The sequence below is a fragment of the Malaclemys terrapin genome, chromosome 2 (assembly GCF_027887155.1).
Source record: "Malaclemys terrapin pileata isolate rMalTer1 chromosome 2, rMalTer1.hap1, whole genome shotgun sequence".
NCBI classification, from domain to species: domain Eukaryota; kingdom Metazoa; phylum Chordata; order Testudines; family Emydidae; genus Malaclemys; species Malaclemys terrapin.
The window spans coordinates 276,636,681-276,657,627 of record NC_071506.1 but is presented as its reverse complement, the minus strand read 5'-3'; the positions used below and the strand labels follow the sequence as shown (position 1 = coordinate 276,657,627).

The window sequence follows — 20,947 nt, the reverse complement described above, 5'->3', positions numbered from 1 at the left end:
GGGCCCTAGTTGGGTATGACACAAGGGGGCTCAGGAATGCAAGCAGAGGCCAATGTGGTTTTCCTCAAAGTGTAGAGCTCATTATGTAACACTGACCTTAATAAAGATCCCTTTCCTACACCTCTGCAAGGCTCCTGCCACATCAGTGACCACTAATGAAACAACTTGAACCCCTTTAACTTAAAGTGCCTTTTATAGACAAACCCAGTAATCTGCAGGACAAACCCAGATACCCGAGTCCCCAAATGTGGTCAGGTTTTGACTGGCACCTGAGTCAGCTGGCTGAGAGTTGTGATCTTAAGTGACAGACTCCGGCATTTGTTCATAACAAAGTATTTAATGTGCCTTGGCAGGAGTTAAAACGCACTTAGTTACAGAGCACTTGGGAGAGTCTTTTGTCATAGAAACAGTCTGTCTGAATGCTTGAATACAGAACTGTGTGCAAGAGTTCTGGTGTGTGACATCTATATCTGTCTTATAAACTGCCTTTTACCTTTTCCACATATTTTTCCCCCTAATGTTTACTATACTACATAAAGGAGTGGCCATCATAAACTCCTAGCATCTTGAAAACCTCTTAATAATACATTTATATATAAACAGATTCCAGCAATTATCCACTGATAATACCAACCCCACCACAATATGAATATAGTGAAAACTTAATAAACCCCACAGACAAAACCATCACTGGAGTCCCTCTCCAGCCCATTCAAGAGTCTATATAAATCATACATTTATAAGCAGTATCATAAATTATACTGTTTGTGTGTCAACTGATTTCTCTCTAAAGAAGAAACATAACCTATTTCTGGAGTCCAGACATTCCTGGTCTTTATTAGACTGGGACACATTTGATTCTCTTTTAAATCAGATATGAAACTATAGGGTGCTTTATATTTGCAAGACATGCATTCAGATTGGGAGTGCGGGGGGAGGGTATCTGCAAATATAGCAAGCAGAGGCGAACAAGCTACTTTTGATAAAACGTAAACGTCACCTTTAACTTTTCTGAGGGCCAGAAAAAAAATGGTTACCTTTTTTTATTTGTGTTCTTTTTCATATTTACTGCCTTGGTACATCCTAGATTTGGCTAGGAGTGGAAGTGAATCTTCCAGAATTTAGTCAAAAGTGTTTTCTTCATGATATTTCCAATTCAGCCAGCACCATGAATATGACCCTTTTCTCTCTTGGTTTCACATAATATGCCCATCCCTCTGGTGAATATGGACCAGAAAGCTCAAGCTAGAATTTCTTCTCATGAGTGTTCCAGCCTGGTTTTCAGATGAAGGAGTTCAGATAGGTACATGGATTTTTGCATAATTATCTGGACTGAACCTCTGAGAATGTGAGACTCACCAATCAAGTTGTTTCTTCCAGAAGAGATTAGTTACCAGAAGTTACCAGAGACTTTACAAGCCAGCAGTCTGCTACATCACTGCTACAAACCTGATCCAAGAACGTTGCAATGAGTGTATGTATATGACTTCCTTATCCATTTTAACTCGCGCCTCTTCTTTTCTCTTATAAATAAATCTTTAGATATTAGATACTAAAGGACTGGCAACAGTGTGATTATTGGGTAAGATCTGAGTTATAGACCTGGCTATGTGGCTGATCGCTTGGGATTAGAAGGACCCTTTGTTTGATGAAATTGGTTTTAAATAACCGCTCATCATAAAGTCCAATGTCTGGGTGGTGAAATGAGTGCTGGAATGCCTAAGGAGACTGCAGTTTGGACTTCTTGTTAACCAGTGTGGTGAAACGGAAGTTTACTTTTGTTTCTGACTTGGTGTATCTGACGATAGAATATCCACCAGTTCTGGGGTGATTCTGCCTTATTTCTCAGCAGCTTGTCCTGAATCTGGTATTCTCAGCTGTGACCCACTGAGGCTGGGTGACACAGGGTCAGGATACCAGGAGGTCAGAGTCCAAAACAGGTCAAAGGGCAAACCGGGAGTGAGATTACCAGGAGATCAGGAACAGGTATTGCAAGGGAAGCAGTCCTAAGCAGTGGGTATCGAGTTGCATGGATAACTTCCTGTTCCCATGTTTGGTTTAAATAAGAGCTGGGAATCAGTCAGGATCCCTAGTGTTCCACCAATCGGATCCCAGGATTTGAGTCTTCTGTCAGAGGTCAGTTTCTATGCTGGCAGCTGTTAGTAGGTTAATGGGTGGGAGAACAGAAGTGTCTAGCCCCTAAATGTTTTCTAGATCAGGGGTTCTCACTGCATATAAAAGCCAGGGCCAGCGTGAGGGGGTAGCAAACAGGGCAACTGCCCAGGGCCCATGCCACAGGGGGCCCCGTGAAGCTAAGTTGCTCAGGCTTTGGCTTTAGCCCCGGGTGGTGGGCATTGGAGCCCTCGGTTTCTGCCCCAGACAGTGGGGCTTTGGCTTTCTGCCCTGGGCCCCAGCAAGTCTAATGCCAGCCGTGCTTGGTGGACCTCCTGAAACCAGCTTGTGCCTCACCAGAGGCCCCTGGACAATTGGTTGAGAACCACTGCTCTAGATCAGGTTTCAAGATCTGTGGTCCCCTGACAGGATGCCAACATACGTCCTGGGTTTGCTGTTCTACAGACTCTCACACGGTTTTCTTTAGCCACAAGTTTATGATTTGACCTACTTTTTACATTTAAAAATGTTGAGGAAATTTAAGCCAACATTTTCATACTTGTGTGTTTAACGTGAGGTGCCGAAATCCATATTCAGGAAACTCATTATAGTCACTCAGTACCTCTAAAAACCAGGTCATCAGTGCCCTACCCAGTGGGCTCTGGCATATTCTGATGTGGGTCTCCCTCAATCGCTCCTATTGCAGTTGAATTCAATAATTGAATAGTTAAATATTTACTGGGCCAGGGAGAAAGTGAGAATGACTCTATAGTCCAGTGGCTATAGCACATACCTGAGGAGGTGGCAATCCCTGCTTTCCTCATGAGGTTGAGGGGAACTCGAACCTGTGGTTTCCTACAGCATGGGTGAGTGCTCTAACCACTGGGGTAAAGGTTATAAAGCAGGTCTCCTGCTACACACATCCCCACCTATTTTGTGTGAACTGCCTTAGCGAATCACTCAAGGCTTAGGCGGGAAATGGGCGTCCAGATATCCAGAGTGAGGCAGCCGAGCACGTGCACAGAGGTAGAAGCATAGGCATTTAGGGAAACTTTCCTGAAGAAATGTGGGCACCGAGTGAATGTAGGCACCTATAGGGTTAGGCAGTAGCCAAGCGGGGGTTTTGTCAATCGCAGAGGTTCCTAAAAAGGGGACTTAGGTGCCTAAATACCTTTGTGAATCCCACCCTACTTCCATTAATTGCTAGCAGTAGCAGGCTCTTATCCTCTGTATGGCCCAGGCTGGAGAGAGAGAGAACCCACTTCACTAGTGAATTAAAAACAAGGATTTCTGACTAAATGAACATAGGCAAAATTCATCACTGACGGGTGATGGGTGTAACCCATGTTGATGTCAGTGGATTTGCACCCATTTTCCTGAGTGCTAAATTTTACCCTTCATGCCTTTTGCAAACATTAATGTTGCTAGTGATGAAGGCAACATATACAGCGGGGGAGTTGTATCATTATGAAACCAGATCCAATCTCCCTAATTACCTTGACAGCTGTAAAATGCTGAACAGCCTTCAGAGTTGTTATTAATTTTCCTGGAAAGCTGTCAGGTTCTAATGTGCTTTCTTTTGCCTCCAAAACTCTCAGGCAAAAATGAATATGACCAGGAATTCTTTGTGCCTGGTTTATGTTCTGTGCTTCTCACAGTTCATCCTAACACAGTATTATTACAGAATAGGGTGCAGGAAGTAGGTTATTTAATGATATATTAAAAGCAGATGCAAAATTATGACTCTTCTTGTTCGTAGGCTTCAAAATTAGAGAATTATTCAGTCCACCTGGTTTCTCAAAAAGAAAAGCACCCAAGGTAGTCTATGAATTGCTCCCCTGGGAATTCTAACAATGAGCAGCTATCTAATAATGACTCTCTCGGGTCTTCTTGTGTAGGAAAAGGTCCCACTTGTTCTAGCCTGTTCTAATTTTTCAACTGCTCAGCTTTGGTAATGACCTTTTTGTCACTCCCCTATTTTCCTTTCAATCAGTGGGTTGATTGTTTTGGTTCCAGATTTCTCCATTTCTTCGCTTCTTTTTACCATGACCATTTGGTAAATAATTCTCTTGTTTTGTACTCTCTAGTTAGGACATAACTAATCACTTTCACAAAGGGAACCAGACTTCTTGACAATTGCTTGCATCTGCCCAGGATTTCCCTGTCTCCAATAAAAACAACAGGAACTCAATTCCCAGTTTATTCACAAATCCAAAAGTTTTAAAAGTTATCAATCAAATGAACTTCAATTATTCTTCAGTAAATGGGACTGATTATGAAAGAAATGAACTGAATAGAATCAATTTTCTTATATTTTGGCTAAGAATCTAAACGCTTATGGTAATATGTCATACAATGTGGTTTTAAAATATATATCTAAGGATCTAGATGTGATAGCTGTGATGATAGATATCAACTCCACTCCTGTGGGTTTGATACAATACGAATCCACTCCATAGGTCTGATTGTGAGGTTGGGGCCTCAGATTGTAAACTCTTTGGAGCAGAGAACATGGGACAAATTTGGTGGTAAGCCTAAAGGGGTCTAAGGTGCTGTAATTTACACCTTCTTACAATCCTATCAGCACTAGATTCCCTTGATTCACTTTGCCCTGCTTAAGCTGAATTATACTCTTAGATTCATACATCTCAAAATGTAGCTTGCATCCCTCCATCCCTCTGTATTTGGCTCTGATTGTCCATCCTTACTGATCTCTACATGCTTATTCTGTGTGGTGCCCAAATGCCCTATAATGGGGAAGTTCTTAAATGCAGAGTTTTATCAGTGATTCTAAATATCCAACAGTAAATTCTCCAGGTGAAATTCTGGCCCTATTGAAGTCAATGATAAAACTCTCGTTTTACCAGGATTTCACTCAAGCCATATCAACAATAATGGAAACTTACCGTAACTGAGCTGATATCAGTCTATAGTGCAAATACTGGTACTCGCTTAGATAATTTTTACAAGGCATGTTATTTACAGTACGGACACATGGAATTCAAGTATGGTGCTCTGATCATAAAAATGCATATCTTTCCCAATCTTGCAAAATCTACACAAACTCTCAGAAGTCTGGTTTTCCTGGCAACTTTTTGTGGTTGTAGATTAGACAGAAAAAAATGTATAACTTGTTTGATTTTGATGATTCTGAGTCTTTTTTAAACTATTTTTTGGCACAAAAGAAGAAATAAAATAATTCAGTGGTGATGATGTGATTTGTGTTCACATTCTATTCTCCCTGAATTTCATTTTGCTTCCCAGTTATCATCGGTACTGCTGTCCTTACTTTTAAAATTGTCTCTTTTTCAGACTAAATGAAGAATAAATAGATTGTTGACTTTCAAATTTAAAAATAAACAAACTGCGAGTAGGATTCTCAAAAATGCTCAGTGTTGGCTGCTCCCATTCAAATCAAGGGAAATGTTACCATTGGTTTCGGTGTGAACAGAATTAGGGCAGTACTGGGTGTGTTTGAAAATCATACCCATTTTCATAATGTTGAGGACATTTGAGACATTACTGTGAAACTGTCTCTTTCTCTTTGTGCAATAGCACTGCAGTTGAGATCAGCACAGGCACCCGAACTAGAGCCTCCTTACTATGAATAAGTCGAGGCTGCTGGGAGACCATTCTCCGTGATGGAACTTTGAAACTTGCTACCTCCTTTGATGCGCCAGACCCCCAGAATTGTTACAATGGGGACACATCGTAGGACTGGAAAAGACCTCATGGGTCAAATCCAGACCCCTGGTTGCCAATCCATTATATAGTCCCATTTATAAATTTATTAAGCTCCATCGTAAAATTAGCTAACCTTCCAGACATCTTCAAAAAAGTCACCATCTCTCGTGGGCTTTTAGGGAGGGGGATGGGTTAAAGTTTAAAGGGGTTTTATTCTGTGAGTTTATTGTATTATTGTAATTGCTGGTGGGTAATTATTTATGGCACTCAGGTGGGAAGTTTTAATTTCAGATTCCCTTGCATGTTTCTTTTCAAAGTGGGTTCAAAAGCAGCAGAAACCTATTCCGTGAATATCAATAATGAGTTAATAATACATTATGAGGGAGTTTACCCTTTAGAGAGACACATTCCTAACACAGGGGCAGCACACACAGGGTGGATAAAGAAGTGATTTAATAATTTGGGGGGCGGGGAATTTTAGGAGCATTCAAATTCCACATGCCTTGTTTACAAAGAGGGGAACTGGAATGAGGCTGGGTTTTATTTATTATGGTCGTAGTTCTCTTGGCACATTCCAGCACTGCCATTGAAAGCAGAAGAATGTCACCAGAGGCCGTTTCCTACACACTGCACTGGAAGTGCTCAAAAATCTCAGCTGGAAGGCAACTTATTGAGGTCTGAGATCATAATGTGCTTCTCCTGCCTAATTGACACTTGTCCCGATGCTGGAACAAGCTGTTACCAATGCTTTGCGCACACAGAACAGCAACCAGAAAAGGTCTGCAAAGCAAGGTTTGAATTTTGCCATTATTTTCCTGGGTAGGTTTATTATCTGTGCACAGGTATCATTGGCTGACCCTCCATTAAAGCTGCAGGGTTGTCACAGTGGCTGCACTCAGGGCTTCCCCTTGAGAAGCCGTTGTGTTTCCACCTATTTGTCCAACGCTGAGGAAAACATTAGCCAACAGCTAAGGACCTCGGGATGTCTGAGTAAGAAAAGAAAATAGTCAGAACCGTTCACATGGGGAAGGGTTGGCAAGAGCCGTCCTTTGGATTAGAGACACAAGAAGGAAATTGTATAGGGCCAAACGGTGCCAGCTTGTGCTAGCTTGTATTTGGGACAGTGTGGAGCCAGTCCACCCCGAGCATGATCCGTCCCCACACTGTGTACAGGGGCTACAAAAGCAGCACTGTACTTCAAGCACTCTGCAGGCTGGTGTGGAGGAAAGGGTGAGGCCATGGTTTGCGTTCCTCCCTGTAGTGCATTGTGGTACCTTCTTTGCAAAATTAGTCGGAGGGCCTCCCCTTGTGAGGGGTCGCTCACATGATGCAGGCAGAGTCAGGGTCTGCTTGCTTGGAGTCTGTAGGAGCCATCTCAGCATGTATCTAACAAAGAGAATGTGTGTATTCCAGGTCTCACTGTGGGTTCCTGAAATACTGAGACTGTAGCATAGTGACAAGCAAGACACTCCCAGCTGCCTGACTGTGGTAAAAAGCAAGACACTTCCTGCCCTGTTAGGGCATTGTGCATCCCAGGATGGGGAGAGGTAGAGACATGGAGACCAAGGAGAGATAGTCCAGGTGAGGACCAAGGGATGGTCCAGGGACTTAGCAGTACTTAGCAAGATGCTCTTGTCTTATATAAATAGTTGAACATGCCCCGCATAAGGCTTTAGTCTGACAAATGAGCTAAGCCAATCAGCTGTTGTAACATGTGTGAAATGCAGAACGTGTCTCTTCCCCTAATTTCGCTCCCCATTCATGAATTTGCACTGAGAAGTTACCACCGGAAAGGCAGGCACCTTTGAAAGCGGGCACAGTCGGATGATGAGCAGGTGCTGCAATAAATATAATATGCTTCTGCAATCACCCAAAGAGAAACTAGTTAAAAAATATATCATTAGTCGCTTCATTCCTTGGACAGCATAAGAGTATCTTTGATGCTGTTTACTCTGGTGCTTAGAGATAAATTAAGGCACAGAGAAGTTAAGTGATTTGCTGAAGGTCGCAGATGGAGTTAGTGTCAGAGCCACAATTAGAACTCAGGAGATCCTGGTCCCTTCTCCTGTACTCAGAGCACTAGACAGTTGGGGTATGTGTACACTGTAATCAGAGCTGTGACTGCAGCACATGTAGACGTATCATAGAATCATAGAATATCAGGGTTAGAAGGGACCTCAGGAGGTCATCTAGTCCCACCCCCTGCTCAAAGCAGGGCCAATCCCCAACTAAATCATCCCAGCCAGGGCTTTGTCACACCGGGCCTTAAAAACCTCTAAGGATGGAGATTCCACCACCTCCCTAGGTAACCCATTCCAGTGCTTCACCACCCTCCTAGTGAAATAGTGTTTCCTAATATCCAACCTGGACCTCCCCCACTGCAACTTGAGACCATTGCTCCTTATTCTGTCAAGAACAAGAACGTACCTGAGCTAGGCTTTACTCTAGCTAGTTCAGTTACCAACAGTAGTGAAGCCGTGGCGGCCCTGGTTGCCACATGGGCTAGCAATCTGAGTAATGACCCAGACTCCCTGACAGACTTGTACTAAAGTGGCTAGCCTGAACTAGCTAAATTAAAACTAGTTGGAGTATGTCTACACAAGCTGCAATGACATCTCTGACTGCAGTGTTGTCATACCCTTTGTTTCTCTGGAAAGCAGGTAACAGGACATGTTCAGATGTGACAGACACAAAGTTAAAAGAGAGAAAATACAAGCAAGATGTATATAATTTAGGCCAAGCACCCTCCCCTGGTGCATTAACACCATGACTAGCATCAAACAATATGACCAAGAATTTCAAAAATTGGGGAATTTTAATGATTTCGCGTGCCTCAGTGTTTGTTCAGTTTGTCTCTTAAGCTGGGCACTCAAAATCACTCAGCATTTTTTTAAATCTTGGTCCGTGACTCTGTTGCTTTCTCCATCCTGGTTTTGTCTATCCACCTATATTCTGTGTGCAGAATGTTGCATTCAGCGTACATATGGCCTTTGGTTTAAGATCCTTCCTTGGAAATCATGGTTAGTAGCTTGTTGCTCCACAACACCCTTTAATTTTAAAATCCTTAGCACCAAACTGCAAAGTGCAAACCTGAGTGAGTGAGGAATAAAGGTCATAGGCTGATAAACCGCAGGAGGAAACATCTAAGCAGAAACCATTCCCAACCTTGAAAAATACCAGACTAAAGCAGACATATAATTACAATAAGGACAATTGTTTTGCTTAGCTGTTTGATCACAGGGCTATATTCAGCCATGGCGTAAAGTCTATTCTCTTCAATCATCTATCTAGTTTGTAAGCTCTTCAGGGCAGGAGCAATTATTTTTATTATTACACGTGTGTAGCACAGTAAAACCCTGATCTCTGACAGGGCCTTTACCTACTGAAATACAAACACTAGCTAATAATCAGTAATAAAGGCCTAATGTGGACCCTTTAATTTTACCTTAATTTTGGACTAGATGTTTAAAATAGAGATGAACAAAAAAACATCTGAGGAATGTGGTGCCACGTTGACCACCTTATTGAAGAAAAATGCTGTAGCAATTTAGAAGGTACATAGCAGAAAGTGGCAGTTCTGATCCAGGGAATTTGTCTGTACAGAAAGGATGAGAAGAGAACTTTATCCATATTCTTTAGGAAGCAGGAACTTAAGGGCTGACCTCGTGAAGGTGCTGAATATCCAATTCCAGTGGGATTAGAGACTGCACATCCCCGTTTGGCACATGTAAGAATCTGGAGTCCGGGCTGAAGGGTAAGAGGAATAAAATCCTGAATCCAGGAGTATTCACATGACTTCCATATAGGCCAGTAGCTTTCAACAACAGCTGTGTGTTTATAGATTCCCAGGCCAGGAGGAACCATTGTGATCATCTAGTCCAGCCTCTATGACATGGGCCAGAGAAGTTCTCCAAAATAATTCCTTTTGAACTAGAGCAGATCTTTCAGAAAAAATCCAATCTTCTTTTAAAAATTGCCAGTGTTGGAGAATAGACCCACCACCTTAGGTTAATTGTTCTAGTGGCTAATTACACTGACTTAAAAATTTACACCTTATTTGCTGTCTAAATTTGTCTAGCTTCAACTTCCAGCCATTGCCTCGTGATATACCTTTGTTCACTAGACTGAAGAAACTATTACCTAGTATTTGTTCCCCATGTAAGAATTTATACACTGTGATCAAGTCATCCCTTAGCCTTCTCTTCGTTAAGCTGAATAGACTGAGTGCCTCTAGTCTATCACTATAAGGCATATTTTCTAATCTTTTAGTCATTCTCATGGCTCTTCTCTGAACTCTCTCCAGTTTTTCAACACCCTTCTTGAATACTGGGCACCAGAACTTCACACAGGATTCCAGCAGTGATCACACCAGTGCCAAATACAGAGGTAAAAATACAGAAGCATTGGGTTTTACCTTATACTCCTACTCTGGATTCCCCTGTTTATGCATTCCAGGATCACTTAAGCCCTTTTGGCCCCAGTGTTGCACTGGGAGCTCATGTTTAGCTGGTTGTCCATCATGATGCTTATGCATGAGCAAGGCCCGGTTCTAGAGATTGAGAGCACAGACAGGACCAAGCCAACAGCAGCTGTTGGGTATAGCGGCTAACGAAGTCCCTCCCTGGCTTAAACCCAGCTCTTTCTGTAGGGACGCATAGCTCCCGAATCGCTAGCCCACAGGCGCAGCAAACTGCTCCCATGGCTACAAGGCAGGAGTGACCTTCAATCCAGCGTTTGTGTTTGGGAAACTTATTTGGCTGATTTGATTGTTTCCTCGCAGCTGGTGTTCACGCGCTCAAGAGATGGGTTCGTTATCTTATGTGCACGTATACTGCCTGGCTTTTCTATGCGCAAGATTTGTACCAATGAGAAGCGTTGTCAGCAGGGAAGTGTAAAGAATAAAAGCCCCAGGAAAAGTTCCTGGAGGGAGAGGGGCTTTTCAGCTACCACAGACCTGGCGTTCTGTTTCCTTTCCTGCGTCGTCACCACATCTTTCTTTCTGTTTCAACAGCTAAAAATGTTAGTTTGTCCAGGCCCTGTTGATCTCCTCCTTCTTTCTGGCCTCCCCTTCCATCCATCCAAAAGGCAGCAGCTAACATGATTCTACTACCCTGTCCATCTGAGCACATCACTTCCCCTCTGAAAATTGTTTCACTGGGTTCCCCTCACCCAGTTGATGTCAAGTATAAACATCCAGGCCCTGCAGATTTCTGCCCAACCTATGTGTCATATCTAATTTCTTATTGTGTTCTCCCCATGGCCTCTTCCCTCCACTGGTGAAGCCAAACTTCTTTGCCCAATTTCCTTCTAGCTCATTCCTGTCTCTAAGTCTTCTTGGATGCTGCACCTATGCATGGAACACATTCCTAGTCCCAGTATGCCAGCCCTCTCTTTACTCAAATCCCTCCGAAAGACTCTCTTAGGCAGTAAGGCTTACTAGCCCCATCAATGAAATGTCTTCTCTACGCCATTGTTTGATGAGGGGAAGAGCAAATTGGTAGGGCAATTAACAATTTTTAGTATTAATAATAATGCCCCTCCGCTGAGTCCAGGGCCTTGCAGGTTGGTTTTCCAATGGAAGAGAAATCAGTGATGCAGAACCTGGGTATATTCTAAGTGTAACTTACTTGAGTTACACCTATTCACCTGTCCTGGAACAGAGGTGTCCACAAACAGCATAGAATCATAGAATCATAGAATATCAGGGTTGGAAGGGACCTCAAGAGGTCATCTAGTTCAACCTCCTGCTCAAAGCAGGACCAATTCCCAACTAAATCATCCCAGCCAGGGCTTTGTCAAGCCGGGCCTTAAAAACCTCCAAGGAAGGAGACTCCACCACCTCCCTAGGTAACACATTCCAGTGTTTCACCACCCTCCTAGTGAAATAGTTTTTCCTAATATCCAACCTGGACCTCCCCCACTGCAACTTGAGATCATTGCTCCTTGTTCAGTCATCTGCCACCACTGAGAACAGCCGAGCACCATCCTCTTTGGAACCCCCCTTCAGGTAGTTGAAGGCTGCTATCAAATCCCCCCTCATTCTTCTCTTCTGCAGACTAAACAATCCAGTTCCCTCAGCCTCTCCTCATAAGTCATGTGCTCCAGACCCCTAATCATTTTTGTTGCCCTCCGTTGGACTCTTTCCAATTTTTCCACATTCTTCTTGTAATGTGGGGCCCAAAACTGGACACAGTATTCCAGAGGAGGCCTCACCAATGTTGAATAAAGGGGAACGATCACGTTCCTCGATCTACTGGCAATGCCCCTACTTATACAGCCCAAAATGCCGTTAGCCTTCTTGGCAACAAGAGCACACTGTTGACTCATATCCAGCTTCTCGTCCACTGTGACCCCTAGGTCCTTTTCTGCAGAACTGCTACCTAGCCATTCGGTCCCTAGTCTGTAGCAGTGCATGGGATTCTTCCGTCCTAAGTGCAGGACTCTGCACTTGTCCTTGTTGAACCTCATCAGGTTTTTTTCGGCCCAATCCTCTAATTTGTCTAGGTCCCTCTGTATCCGATCCCTACCCTCTAGTGTATCTACCACGCCTCCTAGTTTAGTGTCATCTGCAAACTTGCTGAGAGTGCAGTCCACACCATCCTCCAGATCATTAATAAAGATATTAAACAAAACCGGCCCCAGGACCGACCCTTGGGGCACTCCGCTTGAAACCGGCTGCCAACTAGACATGGAGCCATTGATCACTACCTGTTGAGCCCGACGATCTAGCCAGCTTTCTATCCACCTTACAGTCCATTCATCCAGCCCATACTTCTTTAACTTGGCGGCAAGAATACTGTGGGAGACCGTATCAAAAGCTTTGCTAAAGTCAAGGAATAACACATACACTGCTTTCCCCTCATCCACAGAGCCAGTTATCTCATCATAGAAGGCAATTAGGTTAGTCAGGCACGACTTCCCCTTTGTGAATCCATGCTGACTGTTCCTGATCACTTTCCTCTCCTCTAAATGTTTCATAATTGATTCCTTGAGGACCTGCTCCATGATTTTTCCAGGGATTGCATACAGGGCAATCCCATCTTTCAGGAATCTCAGATAGCACCACTGAACAAGTCTCAGGGAACAATTCTGCCTATCGAGGACTGACCCCAATCAGAGACCAAGACAGAGCGCAAATTCTCCTGCAGCTCACACAACTCCCTCTATGCAATACCTTGCTGTGGAGAATGTTAGGGTATGTGTTACATATCTATTATTTTAATTATGAAGTATGTGGGAGGTGAAATATGTGGCTGGAAGTAATGGTTTGAAATCTAAGGATTCCGTGAGGATGCATTGGGTTTCTAGGAGCCTCCCAGAATGTTTGATTGAAAATCATCAATGGGAAGAGGACTGTTGGAGGAGAGGGTGTAGACACTTGCCAGCTCGAGGCAGTTGGGTTCAGACTGGATGAAGTTGCCAATAAAGGTTTCGTCAGACTCCAAAGACTGGTCCATTAGGGTCCAGGTTGCTGAGCGGGTGGTGGTGAGACATGATAGGAGAGCATCAGACCCTGTGGCTTGTGAAAAGAAAATCTGAACTGGGTATGAAATAAGACCTTCTGAGACTTGAAAAAGGAAGTGGCCAATTCTAGAGGATCAGTACCAGAATTCATTCATAGGTTTTCATTGTAAATAACAAATTACAAGTTCATTAATTCCATCTGGAGTAGAGCTGTGGTGAATGGGGATTTCTGTGGTGGCTTTTGAAGAATGCTTACCATACCTATCAGGGACCCCCACTGCTGGGCACAGGCTCCTCATAACATGGGAGCAGAGGACGGGTGACCTGAGATAAGATTTCCGAGTGAAAAGCTGGATGGTGATAGCCAGTAACTGAGACTGGGTCATAGAAAACCTGGGGTCATGACACTTGCATAATGAAGGTTTAAAAAAGCCCATAGCATGCCTTTCCAAGACTGAACATTTGCTTGCAAAATCAGACCCTAAAGAGAATGGCTTCCTGCACGTATGTTATTTTTACTTGCTCTTAGAAAATAAATACACTTCCATTCCCATGAATTTCTAGGGCTCAAGGCAGTGGAGTATAATCACTTAGATAATCCCAACCCTATGGGGATTGTTAAGGATGTGTGCCATATCCTCAGTTGGTGTAAGTCAGTAGGTGGAGTCACGCTGATTGACACCAGCTGAGGATCTGGCCTCATGTTTTACCTTGGCCTTTCTTGCATGCTCATTTAATGCAACCCAAGGCCACAAATTAAAATAAATAATAAAAAAAGAACAATTCACGGCTGGGTACATTTGTGCTCACAACCTACGCCTGTCCGAACAGGAGTTAGGCAGGACAAAGCACAATGGACTTCCTTGCTTTTATTGCTTTCATTCACTTCATGTCATGCCAAGGAAGGCTGAATATAGGAAATTCTAATAATTAACCGTTGATGTTTTTAACTGCTGTTCCCAGGAGATTTACAATAACCTGTAATGGTTGTTCTGTAGGACGGTCTTTCTGGAACAGTTGTAGATAACATATACCCTCCTCGTGACTGGTTTTGGATGGACTGGACTTGATTTTGTTTTTGTTTTAAAGCAAAGAATGGTATTTTTCCTTTAAACAACAGTCATCTGTTTCCTCCCTTCCCATGTAAAACTTTCTTCTTGTATCAGGCACCTGCAGCAAATTTGTTTCTCAGAGTCCATGGAAGAAATACACTTGCTAACTCAGTGTAACCCTGAAGATGCTTTGCACAACATAATAAACCAGCAACTAAAGGGTTAACATTAGTCTTGACATTTAGAACACAAGTGATTTAGAACACGGAGATTTCTTGTGTTGCTATTGGCTTTAATTGTATAGCTCAAATGCATATAATTTAAAAAAACAACAACCACAAAGGAATATAGCCAATTAATAGAACATAGGAATAGAGACATCTAGGATAAAGATGACAGACAGAGAGACAAACAGACAGATAATCCTTTTATTAGCCAGGAAAAACAAAATTGTGTAAGGTCTTAATCTTCTGAGCTATATATTTCCACATAGTGGAAACAGGCAGGTCTCAATGGAATTATAGTGGGAATGAATTTGGCTCTAACTGTAGTAACCTCCTCATTTAATTTAGTTAATAGAACAAAGAGAGAAGCAAAGGCAGGTGAAAGGCCGGTTGTCACAGATTCAAAAAAAGGAGAGTGTTTATCATCGAGTCCATGTTTCACAATGTGCTGCATCTCCAGGATGAAACAATTTGTTCTAGTTTCACTGCCTGGTATTTAAGGTGGATTTTTGTTTTTAAGCCAGGGTTCTTAAAACTCCTTTGCCATTGCATCTTTTTGCTCCCACCTATGATGATACGTTTTTTATAGTATAGCATTTGAACATGGTTCCCCCTGTCAAAACCCAGATGGATCATGTCAATAACACAGTTCAATCACTGCTCATTTACTCTAATTTCCTCATTTGGGTTTACAACTTCTCTTTGAAAGTAACCTTGCGAAAAACCTAGCCACTCTTGGACAGATCATGCCCCATACATCTGCACATGTGGAGAGCTGGGACCACACTCCTCCCTAACAATAACCTAAAATGTTCCTTATTCACTGCAGTATGTCATATCAATGGGACAAAATCCAGCGTCTGAAGAGCTTGGCTGTTAGTCACAACACTTACCAAACTAAATACATCTTAGTGGAAAATCTGTTTGCCGAATATAACTTTTTAACCTTATTCTCTTTGTGTACTGCACAAAGGAAAGACTGGAGTGGAAAATTTTCTGCTGTACATTCTTTCTAGTATTTCGTTAACTAATAAATATTTGCTAGATACCAATGTGCTGAATTCCTGGCATATTTTTGCTGATGATTTGGACTTCCATGACAAATGGATTCAAGATAATGATTAGGAAATAAACAGAACGCACACGTAAAAGAGAACTGCATCTTTGCTATATTAGTGGCCTTTGGGATTTTTACTCAGTTTTAAAGTGGTTATACAACAAAATCTACTCCCTCTGCATCAGCCTCCCTCAACATCCCACTGTTGATTTTTTTTTAAATATATGGTGATATACACCATAGAACTGAAGGGACCCTGAAAGGTCACTGAGTCCAGCCCCTTCCCTGCCTTCACTAGCAGGACCAAGTACTGATTTTGCTCCAGACCCTTAAGTGCCCCCCTTAAGGATTGAACTCACAACACTAGGTTTAAGCAGGCCAATGTTTAAACCACTGAGCCATGCCTCCCCCTCCTACTTTTTGACCTGAGCTATCTAACCTCATCACCAACCCAGTCCCACCACATTGGCAAATCTCCGAGCTGTCAAAAGCCTCCTGACTTCTTTTCATAATCCCCCTTGACTAGCTCCTGAACTGAGTGGGAGGTTTCTTGGGCTAATAAATGGAAGGTGAATAAGGATATGGAAGGCAGAGGTGGGAATGGCATATATACAAGGAGGATTCTACCACCCATCAAAATCCCTATTGATTTCACCAGTTATATGTCTCTATCCAAAACTGTACCATTCACAGAGTTTCCACAGGTGAGAGCAAAGCTACTGCAGCAGGAAGCCACTTGAGCAGGTTGCTATATATATAACATCCATTGCAGATGAGGTTTTCAGAAACAACTAATGAACATGGGTGCCTCCATTTTTGGATGCTCAACTTGAGACACCTTAAAGGCCCTTGATTTTCATAGGTGGGTGTTCAGCACTTTCTGAAATTCAAATCCCTTTGAGGTGTCTCAAGTGGGCACCTGAAGCATTGAAAATCATTGGATGCTCTTGAAAATCGTGGCCTACACGTAACTAGGCTCTGCTACATCAATGAACCGGATAACAATGTGGTGTGTTCATGAGCTACAATGCAATGGAACTGCATGTAAGGTGATGTCCACCTCCGGCTAAAACCTGGGTAATGCTTAGGGCCCAGTGGTACTCTAATTTGAAAGCTTAGGTGGTGTACGGACAGTCTGCAGGTCTTCGTAATAGTGCTGAATTCCACCTTTAATAACCAATACACTGCATATCCTTAATTCCCAACTTTCATGAAGCATTAGGGTTAAGCAAAACATATTTGTTATAATGTAGTGTTATAATTAAAGATCATTGTGTCAAGTAAAATGAGGTTGGGAAATTAACTTTGAAATCTTGGAATAAGTATCACTAAAGAACATTACATGCCATCTCTTACAGTTCTCTTTTTAATACAGCTCTTGTTTCCATGTTCATATAATTAATTTGGCAGCTTTTTGTTAACTTAGAACATCATTAAAATAAGTTGTTTTCTACAATGGCTCCGATCCCATTCCATGCTGGTTGAAATGACAAAAGAAAATGTCTGAAGAGAAACCTTCTTTTCCCACCTCCCAGTTATAAATAAGCTTGCTAGAGAGAAAACAACTTCCTCAATTCAGAGCGCACAGTTGGGTTTATCATCTTCCAGCCAATGAAAACAAATAAATAAAAAGTACCAATATATAGGAAGTCACTTTAATGGGAGCCTGCTGTGACTAGCTTCCACAGTTTACATAGCAAAGTGAACCAGACATGGCTACCCCTCATTATTCTCTTGCTGTGGATTAACCTCTTTCGTTCTCAGCCCTTACTAACATAAAACAAAAATAATAGACACCAGACATAATGGTGACTTTGATGCCTACGTCCTACTGAAAGTCAAGTGAGATTTAAGCACCTTAATTGCTTAGGCATTTTTGAAAATTATACATTTTATTAGTTCAGAAATTAAGGCCAAGATTTTCTAAAGGGACTAGGGATTTTGGATGCCCAATTTCGGGGTTCCCAACCTGACATATTTTACAGGGTCCTCCTTAATGACTGCGTACCTGCCTCCTGAAAATCAGGCCTCCTTAAAGTGTCTCAGTTTGGTCAATCAAAAGTTGAAGCACTCTTGTCGCTTTTGAAAATCTTGGCCTAAGGCTGTATGATTTTACCAAGGTATCTAGCTACCCACTGCATTCTTCAGCAACCACTTCATGTCAGCTCAATTCCACTGAGCCTAGTATGTCATTTTAAAAAATAATTAATTTGAATGTCATGTTCCTGGAAGATGCTGGCTTGACAACAAGTTGCCATTTTTTGCACAGGATGGGGACAGCACAAATAGCGTTAGGACAAACTTCTCCATAGGTATGGCCAGATACCTGTTCCTAGATATTCCTAGCACCTTAGGGGTGGATCTACACTGGAAAAATCAATGCGCACATCACAGCAATAGAAAACAAAGGTGTCGCTGCACTTGTACTAAGCCACTAGCATAGACAGGGCTCAAGCTATTTTACCAGGTTTTCATGACATGAATGTAACACAAAGCCAGAATCCTAGCAACACAAGCACTTACGTTGCTACTAGCTGTAATGCAATAGCTGCACCATTGATGGAAGTTGAAGTCATTTTTCTAGTGTAGAAAGACCTGCCTAGGGGTGAGAAAAACATTTAGTATCCAGGCTGAAGCTGTTAACAAGTGGTATCTTTTGTAGTGTGGACACCTTTCTACTGAGAACAAGATAAAGGCCAAGATAATTTCACAGAGGACTCCAAAGAGCTATGAGGTGGTAACAACTTTCATGGGTCAGCTAGTCCCATGAAATGTTCATTTTCAAATCTCTTGGTTTAATTTCCACGAACAAATTAATTATTCAAAAAGGGTGAGGGATCAAAGATGCTAATAGTACTATTGGTTTGAAAGGTATATTTCCCATGCAGGTGACAGATTAGATACAACAATTTACTCAATTTCTGATCAAATCCTCTTCTGAATATGCAATAGGTCACTTCTGTTGTCTACTAAGAGGTCTGTTTTCAGAAGAGGGTACATTTATAACACTATCGAAGAAATGAGCATGAAATGAAGATATACTGCAATTTATGAATATTACAGGTTTTAAATGCAGTTTTGCAAAGAGTTGCTGCTTTGTTAGTTTCAGGAAGCCCCATTTGCAGGACAATGAAAACCAAAAGTAGAAACAATGAAAAGGAAAATGTAGTTTAAAAAACAGTCAATTTGCCGGAACAAGATGTGATTCTGCCTAGAACTGTGTTTCTATATTGCCACTGAGCCCCTAGAGAAAACAAAGTCTGGGGGGCCCTTTATGCTTGTCTGATCCAAAAAGAGATCTATACATTTGCAACCGTCAGTGTTCACTTGTATTTTAAATGAAACAGAATCGCTCAAGTGGATTGATCATCAGGCCTGTGGGTAGTGTGAACTGGGATAATGTTGATGCTCTGTAATGTCATGCAGAAGAATTAGATCTGAGTAAGGGTCCCAGTATCGTGGTCTCAGGACCAAGATTAAGCCCTCATCACCTTTGAGAGAAGGATTACCAAACATCTTTCATCAGTGATTCCTCTCACCTGGAGAGCTATCTCTGAGCTCGGAAGATCGAACCCTTCAGTGCCCTTTAGCCAGGATGGTGGCTGTATTGTGAGCCCTGAGGGGGGTGGAAGTATATTAGCAATATGCAGATCCTCAGGGCCCCAGCCAAGTCATGGAGAACTATGCTGTAGGAGTGGAAGTTAATCAATATATACATACAGTGGTTTTGTGGAATTGTAGTGAACACATTTATTTCTGGCTTTCTGATATACAGGATTTGACTGTATCGTCTATCCGGATGAAATGGGACTTGGATTTTAATCAGATAAAAAGATTTCAGATACACAGGGCACTTTTGAAAGCAAATGGTATGTGTGGGAGGACATAACAATTACAGGTAACAGGTCTTCTTGGATCAGAGGGAGTTGGATCCATAGGATTCTGCTGTGATGAAAAACAACTTTCAGTGACAAAGAGTCCTGTGGCACCTTATAGACTAACAGATGTATCGGAGCATAAGCTTTCGTGGGGGAACACCCACTTCGTCAGACGCATGTGGTGGAAATTTCCACCACATGCGTCTGATGAAGTGGGAAATTTCCAGCACATGCATCTGACGAAGTGGGTATTTACCCACAAAAGCTTATGCTCCGATATATCTGTTAGTCTATAAGGTGCCACAGGACTCTATGTCGCTTTTTACAGATCCAGACTAACACGGCTACCCCTCTGATACTTAACTTTCAGCGAAAATACTTGCCAGTCACAGAAGAGACTCAAAAGTCTCTACAGTCTGGTTTGGAGAAAGACTCAGATGTTCACATGCTTACCTAAACTCCCCTTTTCCTTTACCTCCACTCCTCTACCCTCCCAGGCCTAACCAAAACATTCCCTCTTTCCCTGGTTCTATACTTCCTTTGTCTTAAGTCCCAACTTCCTGTCTCTTGCATCCTGGAGATTCCCTATATCTTCCTGACACTAAACAGCTCCCTAAACCCCAACAGACCCTCTACCTTTGTTGATATTCCATTTGGAAGATGTTCTTGGGATTGGCACGCTTTCTACAAGGGTCCAGCTAGGTGTTCTATTGACATCTCACATGCACCTGGGTTTTTCCAGACTAGAAGGCCCACAAAGATATTTTCTCTCATTATATCTGACCCCAGGAATTCATCACCAACTTCCTTTGCTCTCTTATAGTACCTTCTGTTCAGCATTCAAAAAGCACCTTACAAACAGTAATTGATCAAGCCTCGCAACACACCTATGAGGTAGGTGTTATTATCCCCATTTTGTAGATGAGGAAACCTAAGCACAGACAGGTTAAGGGACTTGGCAAAGGCCATATATCTGTAGCAGAGCCAGGAATAGAAACCAGATCTGCCAGCTCCTTTAATGGAAGGTTTTGATGCTCACAAGGTTTAAGTACAGTATCTGGCCTAGCTAACCTTACCAAACCAGCAGAGACCTGGATATGTGAAGGTAGAAGGCCTGCTGGGAACTGGAAGCAACGGAGGAGGAGGATACATATCCAAAGACTATTTATACTAAAAATAGTTTCTGTTCAGGTTTGGTGTCCTGGCTCACATTAAGACAGGCTCATCAATCTATAGCTAGTGATAATTTCCCTAGGTGTGTATATGTTTCTGTGTAGTTGAATGCTCTGCTATAACTTGTCTGAATACATGCGAATGTAAAATTAAGTTTTAATCTGAAAATTCAGTCTGAAAAATTTTACTATTATTGATAGAAAAGTAGAAACTAAATATTAAATGACGACAAAGTAGATAACTGAAAAAAATGGATATTCCTAGGGTACCATTTTGAACATAAAAAACAGATATTAAAAATCC

The 20,947-nt window shown here is 42.2% G+C and overlaps 1 long non-coding RNA gene across 1 annotated transcript in view; it reads left to right on the top strand.

The window, feature by feature from the left end:
- The window catches only part of LOC128830822 (uncharacterized), a 35,925-nt gene extending 34,426 nt beyond the window's left edge, over nt 1–1,499 (top strand). The window contains exon 4 of the long non-coding RNA XR_008443695.1: nt 1,236–1,499. This is a non-coding gene — a long non-coding RNA (uncharacterized LOC128830822). The remainder of the gene's footprint in view (nt 1–1,235) is intronic.
- Nucleotides 1,500–20,947: the final 19,448 nt, after the last annotated feature.